General features: G+C 35.8%; 1 protein-coding gene and 1 pseudogene across 1 annotated transcript in view; one reads left to right on the top strand and one right to left on the bottom strand.

Moving 5' to 3' along the window:
* LOC145303479 (sodium-driven chloride bicarbonate exchanger-like) overlaps nucleotides 1-20867 on the bottom strand; it is a 492397-nt gene extending 471530 nt beyond the window's left edge. The window contains exon 1 of the mRNA XM_080144835.1: nucleotides 20747-20867. The gene's annotated coding sequence lies outside the window, so the exon portion shown is untranslated. The remainder of the gene's footprint in view (nucleotides 1-20746) is intronic.
* The window catches only part of LOC145240090 (uncharacterized), a 99033-nt pseudogene that overhangs the window by 61909 nt on the left and 14381 nt on the right, over nucleotides 1-22743 (top strand).

Genomic DNA, 22743 nt, shown 5'->3' with positions numbered 1-22743 from the left:
TTTTTGGCCAATATGAAGAGTCATAATCTTTATTGCATCTGACGAAGTTCAGACGGCGCTTTCTGCTCTGTACAGAAATCATTGGCTTGCGTCTTGAAACATATCCTCGCAAATTAAACTCCTTTAATCTGTTCTTGACATTAGAAAGAGAGCACTTTTAAACAAGATTACACTGTTGTTGGATTTGGGAAGCCGTTTCAAATCTGTTTCTTAGGCTGCAGATCTTGATAGCATTGTCTTCCCTGTTGGAGTACGATCAGATTTAGAGGCATTACGAACACTGCCGGTGTTTTGCCGCTTTAGTACAGTCTTTCGTACCGTTCAATCCGCGACCGATTTCTCGATTGGATAAACCAGAAAGGTGGAGATTAATAAGCTACTAACGATCACTAAGAGAAAGTCGTGGCATATGGACTAAATGTTACGTGTATAACCTGAAACAACAGCAATTACGATTAGAGATGCTTTGTTGCCTGCTGGTGGATATTTTAAACTGATTTAGGGGCGATAAATTAAGCTGTTTTTAAGCGAATTTGTTGCTGCGGACTTTCTTTTTTGTCTCCTCAATATGAAATTATTTTTTTTTAAATTGACGTAAACACTATAATATTTCAATTAAAGTAAAATATGAACAGGTAAAATTATAGAATAATAAAAGGCGAATCAAATGAGGTATAGGTTGTTTATATTAAATTTACCTTAAATTTGCAGTTTTTGAAAAAAATTACAAGTGCGGACTTTCTTTTTTGCCGGCACTGTATGGAAACAAAATAAAAGCTAAAATAACAACTATTCGATAAGCTGAAATGTTTTTACTTATTAAGATATAAATTAAATAAATATCCGATTTGATATGACTGGAATAGTCAACGTTAATTTAAAAACAAAAGACATAATTAAAAAATAAATAAATAAACGACAAACGCCGTGTTTTATAGATAGACAATATGACCCAATTCAGTTAACCTTTTTTCCATAGTCAAGACACTTTTAAATGACTTGAATGATAAAATTGTGAATGTCGTCTGTTACATGTCAACTGTTTATGATTGAAACGGTCTGCATATCGTAGAAAGATATGACTTTATTTACTTAAAGAATAAAAAATATAATTTAATTTTCTCTCTTTGATTGAGCACTATCAACGACCCTTGTTGAAATTCAATTATTCCTAATTTTTGGATATCTTTCTACCTGGAATATATAAATATATATATGTGTGTATATATATATATATATATATATATATATATATATATATATATATATATATATAATTATTTTTTACTATAATAATTATTAAATACCTACAGACACTAGTGTTTCATCCTTTCGGGAATCTTCAGTGCAGGGTGTCACGATTAATACCAGTCGAACGATTCGAGCCCGGCATCACGAGACATTTCTGGCTCGATTTAGCGAAGACCTAATCCATTCGGCTACCATTAACCGCGTGAAATAACGTCGAATATATATATATATATATATATATATATATATATATATATATATATATATATATATATATATATATATATATATATATATATATATATATGTGTGTGTGTGTGTGTGTGTGTATATATATATACATATATATATACATATATATATACATATATATATATGACAATCTTTCGAAAAGTGGAACTTCGTATTTATTTTAACGTAAAAAGTTGAACAACCTCAAATGAATGATACAATTAAATTGAGTGACCTTTTCTTCACCAGAATTTGTTTTTCTACATAGTCACCACCATTATCAATGCACTTTCCCGCTGCATTTAATGACGCATCTCTGCTTCTGAGGGATGTCCATGAAAAAAGTTGCTTTCTTAGATTCTCACACCATCAGTATCTGCAACAGAGAGATGAATCTTTCAGGTAATGTATCCATGAGTTCAGCCATCATATATATATATATATATATATATATATATATATATATACATACTAGCTGGCAGCTCGGCGTTACCCGGTCGTACAATACGCTTAAACATGATATTTTAATTTATGCAGATTGCGTATCTATTGTTATAGGATCAATCCTTTATTGATTATTATATATTACGAGAAATAATTTGCCTAGTGGACAAATTTGAAAAAAAAAATTTAATTAAATAATAATGATAATGTCGTTCATCAAAATCCGTCTGTGTTTGTTTACAATATCACGTCAGCTGATATTTGGGTTTGACAATGAATTCCCTGATAAAGTCACTTCTGATTAATGTTTATTTTTAAAATATGTAAACGAAGAAATAATTTGCGGCGAGTTTAAATGGTATGTCCTCTTTTATCGTAAATTGAGCTCATTAATAAAAAAAAATAAAATGAAATAGTGAGGTAAACCCCGGTTTCAACATGGGATCATTCGACCCGTAGTTGAATGCTCTCCCATTAAGCTATATTATATAAGATTATAATAGATCTGTTTTTAAGAAGAAATGATTTGCTGAAATTTTATTATTTCGCTGAAGATAATTAGTCAGTGTCTCGGTATCCTACAGCGTTGTTTCCCCACAAGCAGTGTATGAGTAGTAATCAGGGTTGTGTCTTTGGTAATCTTTTGTTCAGGCCTTTATTTTTTCTTCTTTTTCTGCCCTTCCTTTGTGAGGGCTACTGTGCCAGAAACTTCGATCTGCTGCTAGCTCCTCCCAATTTTTCGTGTGTTCATATTCATTATGGCGTTTATCACATCTTTGTAGCACCAATCTTTCTGCACCTATTTTCCAATTCTTCATACAATAGGATTTTTGGGATGCGATTGTTTTCCATTCTGGCCACATATCCAATGCATTGCAGTTGTGTGGAGGCGAATACAGCTTCTACACTGCCCATGTTGAGTACTTCAACATTTGGTATAGAGAGTGGTTGAATCAACATAGAGGGGCGATATGCATGACTTGTTCAGTTAATTATTAATTAGAACAATCAAAGCAATAAACCACATAATAAGTGAATGCAGCAAACTAGCCCAAAAAAGAATATAAATATAGACACCATCAAGTGGGGAAGGCAGTACATTAGCAATAATGCACACAATTGCATCTTGGACACACAGACAAATCGTACAAACACACAAACCAGCAGCAGTACTGGAAAATGAAAGTCACAAGATCCTATGGGACATGGATATACAAATGGATAAACCCATCCAAGCAAGAAGACCGGATGTCATAATAGTTAAAAAAAAAAAGGAAAAACCTGCCAGATACTAGATTTTGCCGCTCCAGTAAACCACAGTCAAGATCAAGGAGACTGAGAAGCGTAGAAAATACATGGAACTGGTCAAAGAGATCAAAGGGCTCTGGAAAATGATGAAAGCCAAAATAACTAATAATAGGAGCGCTAGGAAAGATACCGAAAAACTTTGAAAAAAGAAGGGAGAGATTGGAATCAGAAGGATGGCCGAGAAGATACTACGAATTTCAATAATGAAAACTGCAGAAATATTAAACAAAACCTTTGAATGTGGAGACTAACACCATGCATAAACTACGCACAAACTGGACACAGAAACGATTACAGATGCAAAACACAAAGGAGCATCACATGGAATCATGAAAACTGAAGCTGAATAATTTTTTTTCAGTGAGTGTTACCATAAACGGGCACACCAAATACTGAAGGTCAAGGAGGATGGAAAGACCGAGGAGAGAAAGCACTAGCCAGACCTCTGCTGGATGAGTGCAAATTCCAAATAAAGGCCAATGGTCGCCGCCAACGAGAAATCAATGGTAAACGGCTGTTGCGATGAAGCAAATTCTTTTTGCAAAGGTTATCGAGAGGGGTTGAGTGTACTGGAAATCTGGAGAGACTTGTTGTCACTCAGACTCCAGGGAACACCACAAGTTGTTCTCAAAGAGCAACCTTTGATGATGGCTTGTGTGACTACCCCTAGTGAGTAAAATGATAATAGATAACTAGAAAGCATTGAAATAGTCCAGAGGTTCAAGCTGTTTGCACAGCAAGCATACAGCATAATTATGTTGAAACACGGGTTCTCGCCAGGTCACCTAAGTTAAGCAACGATTGGTATCTGCAAGCGCGTTTAATCAACTGGGAGAGATGCACCTTCAGTTTTCGTTAAGACATGCATCTAGGATAAGGAACACTTCGATGTAAAAACCTGAGGTCTACTGTCTGCTCTGTCTTGTGGCGGCCATTACACCGGCTAAGATTAGCAGTTGTACGAAAAATGTGTTTGGTTCCACACAAAGCCTTCACCACTATAAACAAATCGACTGTGTGGATTTCCGAATAGCTTAGTTGTTGTGATGGAGTTCAAACGTCGAAATCGAGGGGAGTATCATGATTAACAGAAAGCAGTAAATGAGGATGTTTACTCAGATGTGTCGATTGCTATGCCGATGACTTGTTAACCACCCACCCATCCTCACCGACATACACACTTCATAATTTATTAAGCCTTAGTCTTCTTCCCATTTATGTTCCCTTTAAATCATAGAGTCCTCTTTTCTCACTCGATTGTCTTTTTTTTAATTTATTCATTATATGTAAGTACTAGCGGGTGTACCCGGCGTTGCCCGGGTGTTTGGAGGTGTGGGTGTGGGTGTGTGTGTAGGTAGGGGGGGGTAAGAAAAGAATAAGCAAAGTAAAACCCCTTGTTAAATATAAAAAAACGATGTTAAACTTATTTTAAAAAATCGGAAAAAAAAACAGCGAACAAACGTAAAACTTCTTTCCCAAAAAAAAAAATTGAAAAACAAAAAGCAAAAATAAAAAAAAAAATGATGAACGTGGTCGGAAAAAAACAAAAACAAAAAAACACAGCGAAAAGCGAAAAAATGGCATAAATAACCCTTCCATTAGGTTAAGTCCATGTTGCCTTTCACCCAGTAGAAATCATAGAACGAAAAGGAACGTTAAAAATGCATTCCAATTTTTTAAGCAACTACAAAAGGAAATAAAACGGAAATGATGTGTGTGGTGCGTTTCATCCAATAGAAAGCATAGAACGGAAAGGCACTGCAAATTCCGTTCCAGTTTTTTAAGCAACTACGAAGTAAAGAAAACCGAAACCGGCGTTACTTCGTAACTGTCCCTTGTGAACGATCCCGGACAAGGTGTAAGTGGTGGCGGAGGAAGGAGGAGAATCAGAAAGTAGAAGTCCGAGATTAAAGTCTATAGACATCTCCCGACTTTGTGATAATCGTCCTTCGTCCTTGTTAACTATTTATATCAGGTGGCTTCATGCTTTGTCGGGAGCGATTTCCGTAAGGAAAATACCAGATTAGGTTCAGGATTCTCAAAATTAATACTCCAATTAGATACATAGACACATCGCGTTGTAGTTAAAAGCGTTATTTTACAATTAGTTTTAAAAAGAAAAATATCGACTCGAGGATTAGATGGATAAATTATCAAGTGACTGATGAAGAATATCATGAGGGGATTGAAAATGATGAGGGTTGAAGATTTGCGTATGCTCTTTATTTCAAACAATAAATATAATTAGACAGTTGATGATATATCGTGACCAGATATTTTTTGCTTTAATCAGTTTTTATTAACATAAGATATTTTAAAGTTTTTTTCAATTAACCATTTAGCATTTTTGTATTTTAGATATTTTATTAATAGAAGAACAACTTCGAAGTGAACCTATTATAAAATGTCGATTTCTCCGGAGAAGGCACAATATGTATCCTGGATAATTTTAGACAAAATCAGATGTACTGGCTTAGTGAAACTGCAGAACATATTATGGAAAAGATATACGATCGTGTTCTTCAATCCTTGAAGAACACAAGAAATTTATGGGTACAGGATTAGTATTAGATAGCAGGGAGGAGTGGCCATCCAAGAACATTTGAGTATCGTCTTCATGCGTTTCGTCTAACTAATGCTGTCCATATAAAAGTGCATTAAACAAGTAATTTTATCATGAATGTTAATTAAAACGAATCACATGTCAAGATATTGCAACTGTCTTCTTCAAACATTTTCAAATTGAAAAGAGACTCTAAATGCACTTTGCACATTTCATAAAGAGGTCAATTTTTCAAATTTATGTTCACCTCGTATATTTTGTAAGTACAACTTTTCAAATTCATGAACATTTTGTATATTTTATAAAGAGTGCAATTTTTTTTTCTTTTATGTACACCTTGTATATTTCATGAGGAGTACAACCTTTAAAATTTATAGACACCGTGTATATTTTATAAGGAGTACAAATGTTCAAATTTATGAGCACCTTGTATATTGCATAAGGAGTATAACTTTTCATTTTAAAGCCATTTATACCAATTAAGGTCAGTGAAGAACAGAACGTTTATAATGAAAAAAATAGACGCTTGATTTTGGATGGATTAAAGTAATCAGCCACCTTTTGTACCATTGCACCACGTGTTGAAGATCGAAGGAAAGAGAGATATAGGTCGTTGTTGACCTTTTAAGTGTTTCCATATATGGTAGTGTTGTCTCCGTATCTGTCGACAAATGAACTTAAAATGTAATTTGAGAGATTATTGATGAAGATAAGGAAGAAATTTGGGACCAAGACGAATACTTGAGGCATGCCAGCGGTGATACTTTGAGTTTGGGATTGTCCACTAACAACTACTTGTAGAAACCTATCGGAGAGAAAAGATTCAATGGTTGAGAAGACATTTGCAGATATGTTATAGCTGAAAATCTTGTGAAGAAGACATGTATGCCAAACCTTATCAAATGTCATTTAATATGTCAAGAGCTATTTTTCTAGAGAGGAAACCCCCGTCGATAGATTACTGATTATATGTGAAATTACAATCGGTACATAAACTTCAGATCTTGCAGGACGGAAACCATATTGCTTGTCATTGAATAGATTGTCTTATTCCTGAGGTGGTTGAAAATATCTCTATTCAACACTGATTCAAGCAACTTACTCATGACATGCAGAAGACTAATTATTCTGTACTGAGATTCAGAGGATCAATCTCCAGTATTGTTAAATGCTGAAGAAACTAATGGGGCTTTCCAAAAAAGGTATTTCTTTTTTAGACATCGATTGAACAGTTTTGCTAGAATGGGTGCTAGTTCCAGTTACAGCTTTTTTAGTATTATGACTGGAAGATTGTGAGAACAAGTTGCTGTTATGGCATCAAGTTTCTTGATGAATTTGTTAACATCACGAATAGATATGTGGATGTCGCTGAGATTATTTTCGATCTTGGGTGAACATTCGGGAGGTAGGGTACCCTGATCGCATAATGCTGAGTTTTGTGCAAAAGTCTTGGCAAAGATATTGGCTATGTCAAATGCTGACGAAATCATCTTAGTTTCGTTGATGATGGTCAGGGAAGATGATGCATATCTATATAGGACCTTGTTCGTTATTCGTTACATAACTTATGGAAATCAAGCATCTGTTCTTCTACTTTGGATTTGATCGTTTTCTATAATCCTTTGGCAGTATTTGTTGGCAGTTCTAAAGGTGATTTTCTTTCGAAATATTTATTACGTTTAAAGCAATTGAAATAGTGGTTTCTATGTGCAATCGCGACAGCACATTCAGGTGTGTACTATGGCTACCTGTTTGATTTCTGGTGAAATTTCTAGAAGGGTATGTAGCTGACTTTGTCGATAGTTAATCAGTCAATTAAATTGAATACTATAGAGAACGCATTATTTTTAAACATAGAGCGTAAGGGTAGTTTATTTTATAATATGCTGTTATTATTAAAATCGACTCTATATAATTCTCCAACGACATTTTTAAGCAAGAGGAGAAAATTAAATAAGAAGGCGTCTCTACCGCTGCTGAAATAATCTTCCCGATACTTGTAAAAACGTTGATGGTTTCTGATTTCTAAGTTTGCATTCAGTTATTTCCACAGAAACCTTTTAACTTAGAGATGTTGGCAGCCTTCACGTGGTTCATCCCGTAAATACCTGATGTTAAATATATCGGGGGAAAAGAATGCTAACAATAATCACTCGATTCATCGAAACGAATGAATGATGTTCAACAACAGCAACAGCAACAGCAGCAGCAAAACAACACCAACATCAACAACAACATCAACAACAACAACAATACCAACATCAACAACAACATCAACAATAAAAACAACAACATAAACAACAAAAACAACAACAACAGCATCAACAACAACAACATCAGCAACAAAAACAACAACATTAACATCTACAAAAATCTCAACAACAACAGCATCAACAACACCAACATCAACAAAAATATCAACAACAAAACATCAACAACAACAATATCAACAACAACAACAAAAACAACAATATCAACAACAAAAACGTCAACAACAATAACAACATCAACAATAACATCAACAACAACAACAAAATACACAACAACAGCAACAAAAACATCAACAACATCATCAACAACAACAACAATATCAACAACAACATCAAAAACAACAATAACAACAACATCATCAACAACAAAAATAACAACAGCATCAACAACAACTTAAACAAAAACAACATCAACAACACTAACATCAACAAAAACATCAACAAAAACATCAACAACAACAACAAAATACACAACAACAGCAACAAAAACATCAACAACATCATCAACAACAACAACAATATCAACAACAACATCAAAAACAACAATAACAACAACATCATCAACAACAAAAATAACAACAGCATCAACAACAAAAACAACAAAAACAACATCAACAACACTAACATCAACAAAAACATCAACAAAAACATCAACAACAAAACATCAACAACAACAACAATATCAACAACACCAACAACAACAATATCAACAACAAAAATCAACAGCAATAACAACATCAACAATAACATCAACAACAACAACAAAATCAACAACAACATCAACAACAACAACATCAACAACAACATCAACAACAACAATAACAACAACATCAACAACAACAAAAAGAACAACAACATCAGCAAAATCAACAACAACAACATCAACAAAAACATCAACAACATCAACAAAAACATCAACAACATTAACATCAACAAAAATATCAACAACAACATAAACAACAACAAACAAAACAACATCGACAAAAACATCAACTACAAGAACAACAACAAAAACAACAACATCAACAACAAAAACATCAACAACAACATCCACAGCAACGACAACAACATCCGCAACAACAACATCAACAACAACATCAACAACAACATCCAAAACAACAACAACATCCGCAACAACAACATCAACAACAACAACAAAATCAACAACAACATCCACAACAACAACAACAACATCCGCAACAACAACATCAACAACACTAACAAAATCAACAACAATAACAACATCAACAACAACAACAAAATCAACAACAATAACAACATCAACAACAACAACATCAACAACAACAGTCGTTAATGAAAAACATGATCTTCTTTGTCGCAACACTCTCACAACGCTATTTGTGTGCATCTTGAAAATGGTTTCGACAACTACATACCTTAGTTATTTGTCTACCTATAAATGTTGATAAATAATACGTACTCTCTTTTGTTAACAACTAATTAAAAATACATCAAAAAGTTATCCCCCCGTTACATTTTAGCTCCTATGTTTATTAATGAATACCAAGATTTGGTTGCATTCAAAAAATTATAAACGCTGACATAGGTAAGAAATACTTCTTACATAACTAAAAACGAATGACTCTCTTTACTTTTGTATTAATCTTATGAATAATATAGAAGTAAAAAGACACATTATTTTGCCATCTAATTTATGTATGTGTGTGCGGTGTGTACGAACAGCATTTGTAAATTAGATGAAAAGAAAGTTACTCATTCTCTTTAAAGGGTTCCAATGAGACAAAGCATGAAAGCCGTCACTTAAACATCTTTTATCGCTTTTTCATTGATTTAGAAGACAACTTAGATAAAAGTTATAAAATGCTTGCGCCATGGAGTGATTTGATGTGAGATACTTTTAACTACAACTTAAAAAAAAAAAAAAACTTATTAAATCTCGCCGGCAGATATTTATTAAATTACTCGCTGTATCAGTGTATCAAGGTGTAAATTTACAATTCTCACAAACCGTCTCAGTATAAACGTGACCTATTTCGAGGCTAATAACTCCACAATTGTTAATGATGGTTTATTGCATACTTTCAAGATTCCTGGAAAATTGAATAACGTTTCCAAATCATCTAAGTACATGGCATTATAATTAATATTGGCGGAGCTATTAACCTTCAGATGGATGCGGGTTAGGGAATAAACCCCACTTCTCTCTATCAGGCTACGTTAACAGCAAGAACTATGTGTGCTGGAAATCTTAACATTCAATTAAGTCCTTCGGAGGTCACTATGCTAGATAGCATCTCCAAAACTACCATAAACCGGGGCACTTGTTGAATACAGAATAGGTAAATTAATAATTGATAATATTGACAAATTTAATAATTTTCAATTAAAATATTTATTTACCTGGTTATATCTAGTTGTTGTTGATAGTATAAAGTTCGCGAATTTTCAGAGATATACTCACTTGTAAAGGGAAATGAAAAGATTTTAAAAATATTCATAGAGCAGAGTCGCAAAATATTCAAATAATAGATAAATTCAATTATCAATCAATTATGATAATAATTCAATCGTCAATTCAAAATCCAAACAATAATCTTGAGAGTTTTATCTATTGTCTTTCTTGTCCCTTGACAAAGGAGTATATATCCCAAAATTCGAGAACATATATGCATACGATGATGATAATTGCAACGTCTTGTCAGACGAATGCCACTCCCTCAGACACTTAAAGTCCATGAGCCCAAATCGGTTCAAAATGTTGCAAGTAACAAGCAAGAGCAAGATAGCCAGCAACAAGTTAAACTTCAGACCAGCTTAATGCAGGTACTGGTCTCCCGCTTTATGGTTTTTTTAAATCAGTGATTTGCTTCTTCTAGACAGGTTTCCTTCACCACGGCTTACGGGAGCCCTCTCCATCCCAATACACACATGCATACACACAAACACACACATGCATACACACAAGCACACACGTCGACTCCGAAAAAGGGTTCATTCGCCCTTTGGAAGGTCTTGTTTTTAATCCTTTAGGGAGACTAGCCACCCTGCTCACCAAACAAGACTGGTGGGGGAACCAGTTTAGTCGCCGGTGACCGACCATGAGGCAGGTAGTACTGGGTTACATGGTGCCAGTAGCATATGACATGACATGACTACATACATATATATACATATACATATATATATAAATATATACATACACACACACACACATACACACATATATATATATATATATATATATATATATATATATATATATATATATATATATATATATATATATAGCCATCCACATACAGTACCGTTTCGCTGTTTCACAGCTCATCAGTGCTGCTAGACAGGCAACTACCTCAAGCCATGGTTGAAACCCGACCGTCTGTACGACAGTCAAGGCTCCTAACCACTACGCTATCGGCGGCTGCTGTATGAGTCATGAGTTTAACTATGTTTTGACGTCGTCCGAACTATCTTAGCTCTATTTGTTTACACAACGAGCATCGCTTATACGCTAATGGTAATTCGTGTATCACTTCTCAATATGCTCAACTCAAGATGAGGAGCATTATACTTTTCCACATACAGTAATGTTTCGCTGTTTCACAAAGAGCATCACTTACATATATATATATATATATATATATATATATATATATATAACGAATCTTGCTTTCCCGACTACTGAAAAACCGCTTCTGTGGTACCAGAATTCTGGTGAAAGAACTGACCCACTAAATTATCACCCCATTAGCCTCCCCCCGCTTTTCACCAAAATATTTGAATCCTAGTCCAGCACCTAACAGCTGCTAAACTCCTGACTGACAAACAAAATGTATTTAGGCAAGCCCGTTCAACAGCAGATATCCTAACTGTAGTCTCTGAATGTATATACCTTTTACTGGACAAAACAGGGGAGGGTAGAGCGGTGGTCCTTGATATATCTAAGGCTTTTGACAGGGTATGGCACGATGGTCTTCTAAGGAAAATTAGATCATATGGTATCACTGGAAGAATACATAATATAATTAAATCCGTCTTAAGTTAGAGAAAAATCTAAGTTGTCCTCGACGGTCGTACATCTAAACAATATGACAAATGCGGGAGTGCCTCAGGGATCTATCCTTGGACCTTTATTATTCCTGATATTCATAAATGACCTCCCTGACAAAATTGTTTTGGAGATGGGTATATTGTTCGATGACACAACTCTTTATAACATATATGAGGGAAAAACAAATGAACACATATCCAAGAAAATGGCAGAAACACTAGAGGATAAGCTCCAATCTGTAGTGGAATGGGGACAAAAATGGATGGTCACATTAAATGCTGCCAAGACTAAGCTTGTTTCCTTCAATAACTACAAGAAACCTCCTCTACCACCAATAGCAATGGCCAAGAACACATTGCCTGAAAGTACTTCTTTTAAACTCATCGGCCTAACGTTTACAGGGAATATGAACTGGAATAGATACATTGAAAGCATTGCCAAGGCTGCTGCAAAGAAGGTGGGCTCTCTCTACCGTGTTAGAAAATTACTTACGCCTGAAAGTATCCTGTACCTCTATAAGGCCACCATTCGCCCATGTATGGAGTACTGTTGTCACCTTTGAGCTGGTGCATCTGCTGCTTGTCTCTCACTCCTGGACAGGGTTCAAAAGAGAGTCGCCAACCTGATAGATCCTGAACTGTCATCTAGGTTTCAGCCATCGACGAGATGTTGCATCCCTTGTCTCACCCCTTTACAGTAAAGATCCTTAGGTGCAAGAAAGCCTTTTACTCCAATAGTTTCTTCCCCAGAACTGCAAGTCTTTGGAACTCCCTTCCGGGATTCTGCTTTCCCTGTACTGATATGCAGAAGTTCAAGTGTAATGTGAACAAACATCTTTCTACTCATTTCCTTTCATAATGCCCCCGCAAATTGTGTCCCTGATAATAGCCCCCTACTTCAAAGTGGCACTGTGCCTTGTTTGGGGGGAAAATTGAATATATATATATATATATATATATATATATATATATATATATATATTATTGGTAGTATTGTTTAGTTATTTAAACAAAAACAAATACAATTTGTCTACCAAAGAGTGCTCAATGTTTAGACAGAGCAATATTCAACATATATATATATATATATATATATATATATATATATATATATATATATATATATATATATATATATATATATAGTGGGCCTTATTGATACTACACATTCACGTTTGGACAACGCTCGCCGCTGGATTAACAATAACCACGCAGCCAGACGACACCATGGCACATAAGAAAAGAAAAGAAAAAATATCCTGATGAAGGTTTTTAAGCCGAAAATGTGAAATTTAAAATAAATATAAACATCTGTTTATTTAAAAACACAACTCCGCGCGGTATCGTCCTTTCTAACCCTACGTATATATATATATATATATATATATATATATATATATATATATATATATATATATATATATATATATATGATTAGTTTTTTTGGAAAAAGAATTCCAGCAGAGTGCTCAATTAAAAGGAAAATCCAAATTTTAAGAGCGTACTTATATTTTGTGTACAGAAAGTTGTTAGTTGAGACAGGTCATTGGTACCGTCGGTTTCAAGCCCGATAATAAGGCCCGTTTAAATACGACGAATATTGGCTGAAGAGAGCTCGATAAGGATACCTTAAACGGGCCTTATTATCGGGCTTGAAACCGACGGTACCAATGACCTGTCTCAACTAACAACTTTCTGTACACAAAATATATATATATATATATATATATAAGCCACTTTGTGTATATAATGTGTGAGTTCGTTCCTTAGGTGCCAATTTTTTTTTTTAATTTCACACAAATGTACTCTATGTGTCTGGAAGTATTCTTAAATAGGTTTTGTATCGGAATATCCTCGATAAATATCAAAAATCGATAATTGAAGAAATCCAATTTAAGAAACAGCAGTTCGATTTTGACCAAAGTTCTGATACAGCGTAACATCACAAGTGGATTTTAGAAGTTTTATCGCAGCACAAGCAGAAGTGCCCAGTGCATAAAATCAACAGCAGGTTATTTGATAAGACAGTGGCACGTTCGCAATGATCTTTTTGTTCAGAGCACAATTAAACCATGATACTTAACTTTTGCATTTTAAACTTTAATTAAAGCCATTTTAAAAAAATAATTTTATAAAATACACGGTAGGTTGTCTATAGTGTAATGTAGATTACAATGTATTATGGACTAAGCCACTGCAGGGGGGGGGGCATGTGAAGTTTCTTCACTGTGCACCGCGATGGGTCCCCGACTAGAGCAGGCAATCAATTGATTTAATTAAAAAATGGTCGGTTTCGCCGATTTTTATGACAATAAAAGTATTGAAAGTGTAGAACATTCGTTGATCCTCATTTAATCCCGGGCAACGCCAGTTCGCCCTGCCAGTGGCGCGGTTGATAGAGACATTGAATCTCTACGGTTCCATGTGAGCATTGTCTGAAGATAGCGGTTTCAATCCTATCCAAAGACGGCCAGAGGATTACTTGGCCAAAAACGTGGTGAGACGACAATAACTACTGATGGCAGTGATTGCTGAGTATGCAGTTAGGAGATTCGAAGTTCCTATCCGTCGCAGTTACCACCTGACGAAGGCCAGAAGAATAGTTGGCCGAAACGTCGTGAAACAACAACTAATAAAAAATGAGAATAATAGTCCGCAATAAATAAATTAATATATATATATATATATATATATATATATATATATATATATATATATATATATATATATATAAGAAGGAAACGTCCTGCAAGATTGTAGGTTTGCTATTCCAACAGGTCACAGAATTGAAGATCAAGAAGACAAGACAAATACACGGAACTGGTCGGAGATCTCAAAGGGATTTGGAAAATGATGAAAGCCAAAATAACACCACTAATAGTAGGAGCGTTAGGCACAATAAAAAAAAAAACTTTTGAAAAAAGAATGGGAGAGATTGGAATCAGAAGTATGGCTGAGAAGATTCAACGGATAACAATAAATAAATAAAAACTTCAGAAATATTCAGAAAACTCCTTAAATGTGGAGATAAACACACACGGACTACAGACACAAACTGGACATACAGAAACGATTATAGATGTAAAACACAAAGGAACATCACATGGAATCATGAAAACTGAAATAGTTTAATTTCAAGCTTTTTTTGTTTTTGTTTTTTTGTAATGCTGATCATGCTGTGATAATGGTTGAAATTGCTCTAAATTCTAGACCCAAAATTGAAGAGCCATTGCTCAAAACAACGAGATATTATAAAAAGGCTGACTGAGTAGTCATCGGTTTTCTCATCAGAGATACCCTATGGGAAAATATCTTTTCTCTTCCTGCTGAACAGTGCGCAAATGAGACCACTGAATGGCTCAAACATCAATTGAAGCACATGTTCCAACGCGAAAATTTTGTAGCAAGCCCCACCCTCCCCAATGGTTTACTGCTACTTGTACAGCTGCAATAGCGCAAAGGCAGCATGCATACCGCAAATTTCACCGACATAAGTCCAGTTCAAACAGACAGAAGTATATCGAAGTCAGAAGTAACTGTAAGAAAGAAATGGCGACAGCTAAGAGACAATTTACTGAAACAACCAAAAAACGCATCGAAGGACAGAAATTAGGAACCCATGATTTCTGGAAAATCTACAACAGTGTAGTAAATAATGGGCAATCAACAATTCTCTCACTAACCAACAATCATGAAGTTGTTTGCACAGCAACCGAGAAGGCTAACATGCTTGCCAGTCGGTTTGCCTCCAACTCCATACTAGACCCTGCTAACCACCCTCTCCCTGACTTTCCTTTGCGGACAGACGCCACACTTGACGATCTGAAAATCACCCCTTCTCAGGTGCATGCTATTATAAAAAATCTTGACACTGCAAAAGCATGTGGACCTGATCTCATCTCGGCTGTGCTATTAAAAAATGCTCCGCCGAGGTAGCTCCACTTCTCTCCAAACTTTACAACAAATGCCTTAATGAATCTTGCTTTCCTGCCAGCTGGAAAACTGCTTCTGTGGTATTTCAAGAATTCTGGCGAAAGAACTGATCCATTAAATTATCGCCCCATTAGCCTCCTCCCACTATTCGCCAAAATATTTGAGTCCATGATTAACCAAACTCTGGTCCATCACCTTACAGATGCTAAACTTCTGACCGACTAACAATATGGATTTAGGCAAGCCCGTCCACAGCAGATATCCTAACTGTAATCTCTGAACGTATATACAATTCACTGGACAAAACAGGGGAGGGTAGAGCGGTAGCCCTCGATATATCTAAAGCTTTTGACAGGGTATGGCATGAAGGTCTTAGGAAAATCAGATCATATGGTATCACTGGATGAATTCTTAATTAAATCCTATTTAAGTAAGAGATAAATCCAGGTTGTCCTTGACAGTAGTACATCTAAACAATATGATATAAATGCGAGAGTACCTCAGAGGTCTATCCTTGGACCTTTATTATTTCTAATATTCACAAAATTGTCTGTGAGATGGGTATACATGTTGATGACCACGCTCTATAACAAACACGACAGAAAAACAAATGAACCCATATCTAAAGAAGTGGCAGAAACACTAGAGGATAAGCTCCAATCTGTAGTGGAATGGGGACAAAATGGATGGTCACATTCAATGCTGCCAAGACTAAACTTGTTTTCTTCAATAATTACAAGAAACCTTCTCTACCACCAATAACAATGGCCAAAGACTCATTACCTGAAAGTACATCTTTTAAACTCCTCGGTCTAATGTTCACATGAGTTGGAAGAGTTACATTGAGAGCATTACCAAGACCGCTGCGAAAAAGGTAGGCTCTCTCTACCGTGCTTGAAACCTACTAATGCCTGAAAGTATCCTGTACCTCTATAAGGCCACCATTCGCCCATGTATGGAGTACTGTTGTTACATTTGAGCTGGTGCATCTGCTACTAGTCTCTCGCTCCTAGACAAGGTTTAAAAGAGAGTCGTCAACCTGAACTGTCATCTAGGCTTCAACCTCTGTCCCATAGATGAAATGTTTCATCCCTCCGCCTATTCTACAAATGTTTACATGGTGAATGCTCCGACGATCTGCAAGCACTTGTAACTCCAGCCGACGTAAATACTCCCGACAAACTCGACAAGCAGCTAAATCCCACCCTTACACAGAAGAAATCTCTAGATGTAAGAGATCTTTCTGCTCCAGTAGTTTCTTCCCCAGAACTGCTAGACTTTGGAACTCCCTTCTGGGTCCCTGCATCCCCAACTGTACTGACATGCAGAAGTTCAAGTGTAATATGGACATCTTGCTGGCCAACTCCCTACATAGTAACCCTGTGGCTTATGTCCCTGATAGTAGCCCCTACATCAAAGTGGCAGTGTGCTTTGTTTGGGGTGAAAATGTAATTTCAAAAAAATTAATTAACTGGCACTACACCAAATAAATGAGGAGGGTCAAGGAAGATGTAGAAACCGAGGAGAGAAGGCACTAGTCAGACCTCCATTGGTTAAGTTCAAAGAAGACTGGGACCTTGGAGAGGCTTATTGCCACCCAAATTCCAGTGAAAACTAATGGTCGCTGCCAATGAGAAATCCTTGATAAGTGGCTGTTGCGATAATGTAAATTCATTTACAAAGGTTATCGAAAGAGGTGGGGAATATTGGAAATCTGGGGAGACTTGTTGCCACTCAGACTCGAGAGAACGCCACTAGTTGTCCTCAAAGAGAATTTTTTATGGTGCCTACTCCTAGTGAGTAAATAATAATAATCAAGCTGAGGAAGAAGTGGAACAAATATACAGGGGTAGCCAGAGATTTCAAAAGGAATCTGGAAGATGAAGAAAGTCCAAATAACAACAATAATAGTAGGAACACTAGGAAAAATCCCGAAAAACTCTTAAAAATGAATGGGAGAAATTGGAATCAGAGGGATGGCTGAGAAGGTAAGACGGATACCAATAATGAAAACAGCTGAAATATTAAGAATATGGAATGTGGAGATTAATACACATGAGTTACAGATGCTAGCCGGACATATAGAAACTATTACAGAAGTAAAACACAAAAATACACCATATGAAAGCAGGAAAAGTTACCTCTTCCGACCCACTCTCAATAAATCAACCGATATTACACCAAATAATCGAGGACGGTCAAGGAGGATAGAAAGACCAAGGAAGGAGAGTACTAGTTAGACCTCCACTGGATGAGTGCGGAGAGAATTTGGACTTTTAAGGAGGTTTATTGCCATCTTATTTTTCGTGAATACTAATGAAGGCTATCAACGAAAAATCAATGGTACGGTTGTTGCGATAACGTAAATTCATTTGCAAAGGTTATCGAAAGAGGTGGAGAGTACTGGAAATCGGGAGAAACTTGTTGTCACTCAGACTCTAGAGAATACTACAGGTTGTTCTCAAAGAGAAATCTTTGATAAATGCCTGTGTGAAAACTCCTAATGAATAATAATAATAATAATAATAATAATAATAATAATAATAATAATAATAATAATAATAATAATAATAATATTTAATAGCTATATCGGTTATACTACGACAAAACTTTGCCGTGGTCTTATCATGCATCTCTTTAGCACTAGTTTTATTTACGAACGCCAACAATAAAGACACATTTTGGTCGATAACACGACGATATCAGCATAAAAATATTTAAACTTCTTCAAGTCATCTACATTAAACATAGACTCCTCATAATTAATAACATCAATTACCAAACCAGCTACAAATTGCTTAATTGTTTCGTATAGTAATTAATACTAACCAATTATTAGTCGTTAGACATTATCATGTGGAATTCTGTGTCCTCTCTTTGACGTTATCATGTTCGTATGCTTAAGAGGCTCGCGCTACAGTTAAACTCGTACTGTTTCGCAAACAAGCACATCTAGGAATGAATGCCGTCCGGCACAATCCCATTGACACACCGGTTCTCGTCATATCACCGAAGTTAAGCAACGTTGAGCCTGGCCAGTACTAGATAGGTGACTATCCGGGAAGGCGAGGCGCTGTATGTACCGCGAGGTAAAATACCAGGTTGGGAAACTGGTGCGGTCTATTCTTCTCTCGAGGGTAGATGGGCCTCTCTTAAGCCATGGTATGCAACACATCTAGTGATGGCGTCACGATAAAAAAAATATCCTTGATAGTCCTAGGGAAGCATCAAGTAGTCAGCTACTGACAAGGTTTGAATTACACTACAAACTCGTGTAGTGAATCCAATCTGGGTTTCGGCCGCATGTTACGTTTTTTAGGAATGAAACTTTGCTCAAGGAATTTTCGTTTGTTTTAGGCACAGACAGAGAGTAGAGGAAATTGTTGAACGTGTTTGTAGCGAATCAAGCATCTGCCATGAAAATAACAATATTGCAAAAATAAACTCCGAACGCCTCTTCTATGAGAAAGAGGTAGTAAGGGGTAGAAAAAAGGAATTCTCTACTAGATTTCGAAGCCGGTTTTGAAGCTTATCATAATAGGAAACGGTGCTCTGAACAGCTCTTCCCCAGATGTGGCAACAGTACTTTATCTTAAGACGCATTTGGCTCTTATGCAAGTAGAGAATTGCGTGTGGCAAGATACCTTCTGAAGCAGTAGCATGATCCAACCATTTGTCCGGCGACTTTCCATTTCAGATTAGGATTGAAGTTCGGTCCCAGAAGCTCGTCAGAACTTAGAGTTAATGTAAGGCACCAATTGTACCGATTTGACATCTGGTTTCACGGTGGCATAAGACTTTTACCAATTGAATGTTTATATAGCAATGCTAGATTTCGGTTTTGTAGAAATATGAAATTTAGGACATTTAAGTAAATATTTCCCGGTTCAGTGATTAAATCTGTACATTTAGTAATGAAAAAGGCTATTTCAAACTTTACCACGACAGACCGACGGACATGCTATGTAAAACTTTTACATGAAAGACTAACGAATTTCTACTTAAAATTTTATGATGACAGCAAATGAAATGCAATTTTGAACTTTAGCACGACAAAGCGACAAATATGGTATTTTAAAACTTTAGCATGACATATGCTTTTTTTTTAATTTTAGCATGACAAACCGATGAATATTCCGTTTAAAACTTTACCATGATAGACCAATTAAATGCTATTTTAAACTTTAGCATGGCAGATCGACGAACATGATATCTCAAACTTTAGCGTAATAGACCAACGAACATAGCATTTTAAACTTTAGCATGGCAGACCAAAGACCGGCTATTTCAAACTCTAATGTGACAGACCGATAAATATGCTATTTTTAACTTTAGCGTGGCAGTGCAACGACCATGTTATTTCAAACTTAGCATCGTAAGCCAACCGACGAACAGAACATCTATTTTAAGACGCAACCTAATTTAGATGCGTCCATTAAATCTAAGTGTGTAACGATTAAAATGCGATTTTAAATTGAAGCGTGACAGACCAGCATACAGAGCTGTCTGCATATAGTCAAAGGCGAACTGCAAATAAAAGCATTTTTCTGTAAAATCATTTGAATAGATTCACAATCTTTACAAATCGACGTAAGTTTTCGGCGAATTTTACACAATACTCAGCCATTTTGTTTTTCATCGGCGGCGTTGATAGGAAGATCATTATCAAAATTAATTTAGAAAAGAAAAGAAAACGAATAAAATCTGTACATACCGAACGATGAATATTCATTGTGCGGGGTGGTGGGTATATGTGAAGCCGATTCTGTTTCAGTTCATTTCAGTCTTGCCAAATAATAAAACGAACTCCTTGAGATTTTTGATGACAACCAAACGTAATTCTAATGGGAAAGTGATTTGCCTTTTTTTCACTCGGTTGTTTATTCGGTCTTGTTCAAACAAGACTTAAACTTGTGCCCATTGGTGTTTTTGTTAACATGTGGCGTTTATGGCGCCATAAAACACAACGTCCGGTCAAAGCATAAAATCACGACATGAGGTCACCGGCGATAATAAAACCAACATTTTCACATCTGCCCTATCGTAAATGTGTTACGAGATTAAAACTTATTATGGTTAACAAATACGGACAGGCGATTACGCCGGTAATGAACGCATATGCCCACTCACCGACATTGCCATGAGGGCATTAAGTTATCGTTAAATATGTACGATACGTATATCCGATCAAGCGTTATTTATTTCATTAATATATCTAAGAATCTTAAAAAGGGGAGCTTTTTTTTTTACTATAGACAATAAGCTGAAAACGTGGTTAAGAAACAAATATGAAACAAAAGAAATCTTACTTAAAGAAATATTACTCTTCTATCTACCTATGTAAGTTTTTGGTTTTGAAATTTATTTTAAAGCACCCATTAAGATTGAACGCAAGTAGTGTTCAGCGCTTAAATTAAAATGAAAACAAAGATGGTGGAAACGAGGAGTTTCGAGAATGGCTAAAAACTTGAAAATAAATAAACAAAAAATACTGGCAATAATCCACCAAATAAATATCACCGTGACATTTATTATCTATAGTAAAAAAAAAAAAAAAATGCCACCAAAAGATTTTGAATCCTAACGTTTGTGAATTTGCTATTTTATCATTTATCTAGTTACTTCGGGTGGCGGGACAGCACTATTGTCAAAGAAAAAGTAAGACGCTTCCTTCCCTCCGCTAGTCTGTGGGAAACCCTTGGGCATGGTCGAGAACCCACTTAACCGCTCCCCCATCTGCCGATCATGATAACGTGAGGTCGTGGAGAGCTGATAACTGATGTAATAAGGAAACAAACAGAAATAATTCTGTTTGTGGTTTCGTATTCCGTTGTGCTGAGCAGAAGATACCTCTGGGTACAATGGTCAGGACAATCGCCCAGTATGGGCACTGCTCGGACAGAAAGAAACTGCAACCTACTGTACAACCACAAAGAAAGCTAAAAGCTATGGCAATACATCAAACGCTTTATTCTAGGAGCAGCGTGAATGGGATTCCGAATCAGCGCACCTCGCTCGATAAGGATTACCATAATAGACAGGTGGCACTTGGTTGTCATCAAACTTCTCTTCGACAACCAACAAAGAATAACAGGAAAGGTCGTGGGAATAAGAAGCAAAGACGACAGCGAGAAACAAACATTGATAGTCTGAACATCTGGGCAACAAAAAAAAATGATGAGCAACAATGAATTCATGAATGTCTTGAGGGAGAGAGAGAGAGTGATGGGGGCCATAGCAGTCAATGCCAGTACCAAGCAGGATACCATTTGAATGAATGAATGGAATTTGAGTTATAAATTCTATTCCAACCGGTTTTATTCAAGTTATGTTTGATGACCTCATTTATATACGATGCAAATCCAAGAATACATCGGATATTTATTGGCAACAAGAGAAATTATACAAGAAAAGTTGGAAAAACAATATCTTCAAAATCTGAGAAGCATTCAAGAAAATATCGAAAAACATTTGAGAAACTGCTCGGATAGTTTGGCAAAAAAAAGGAAATGATTTAGGAAATTCGAATAATTTTTCACAAGAGATAATTATAAATTCTATTTTTAAACCAACAAAAGTCACATCCGGAACACAGACTTTTGCAGATACCAAGAAACTTTTGAAAAATAATGTAAAAAACTTGGAGGAGGAAGAAAATAAGATTCCTTCTAGGAATCTTATTTATTCTAATTGTGTCAGGCAGGGCACGGC

Source organism: Euprymna scolopes, chromosome 19 (genome assembly GCF_053919585.1).
Source record: "Euprymna scolopes isolate OS-2025 chromosome 19, ASM5391958v1, whole genome shotgun sequence".
NCBI lineage: Eukaryota > Metazoa > Mollusca > Cephalopoda > Sepiida > Sepiolidae > Euprymna > Euprymna scolopes.
This window is presented reverse-complemented; position numbering and strand designations above follow the sequence as displayed.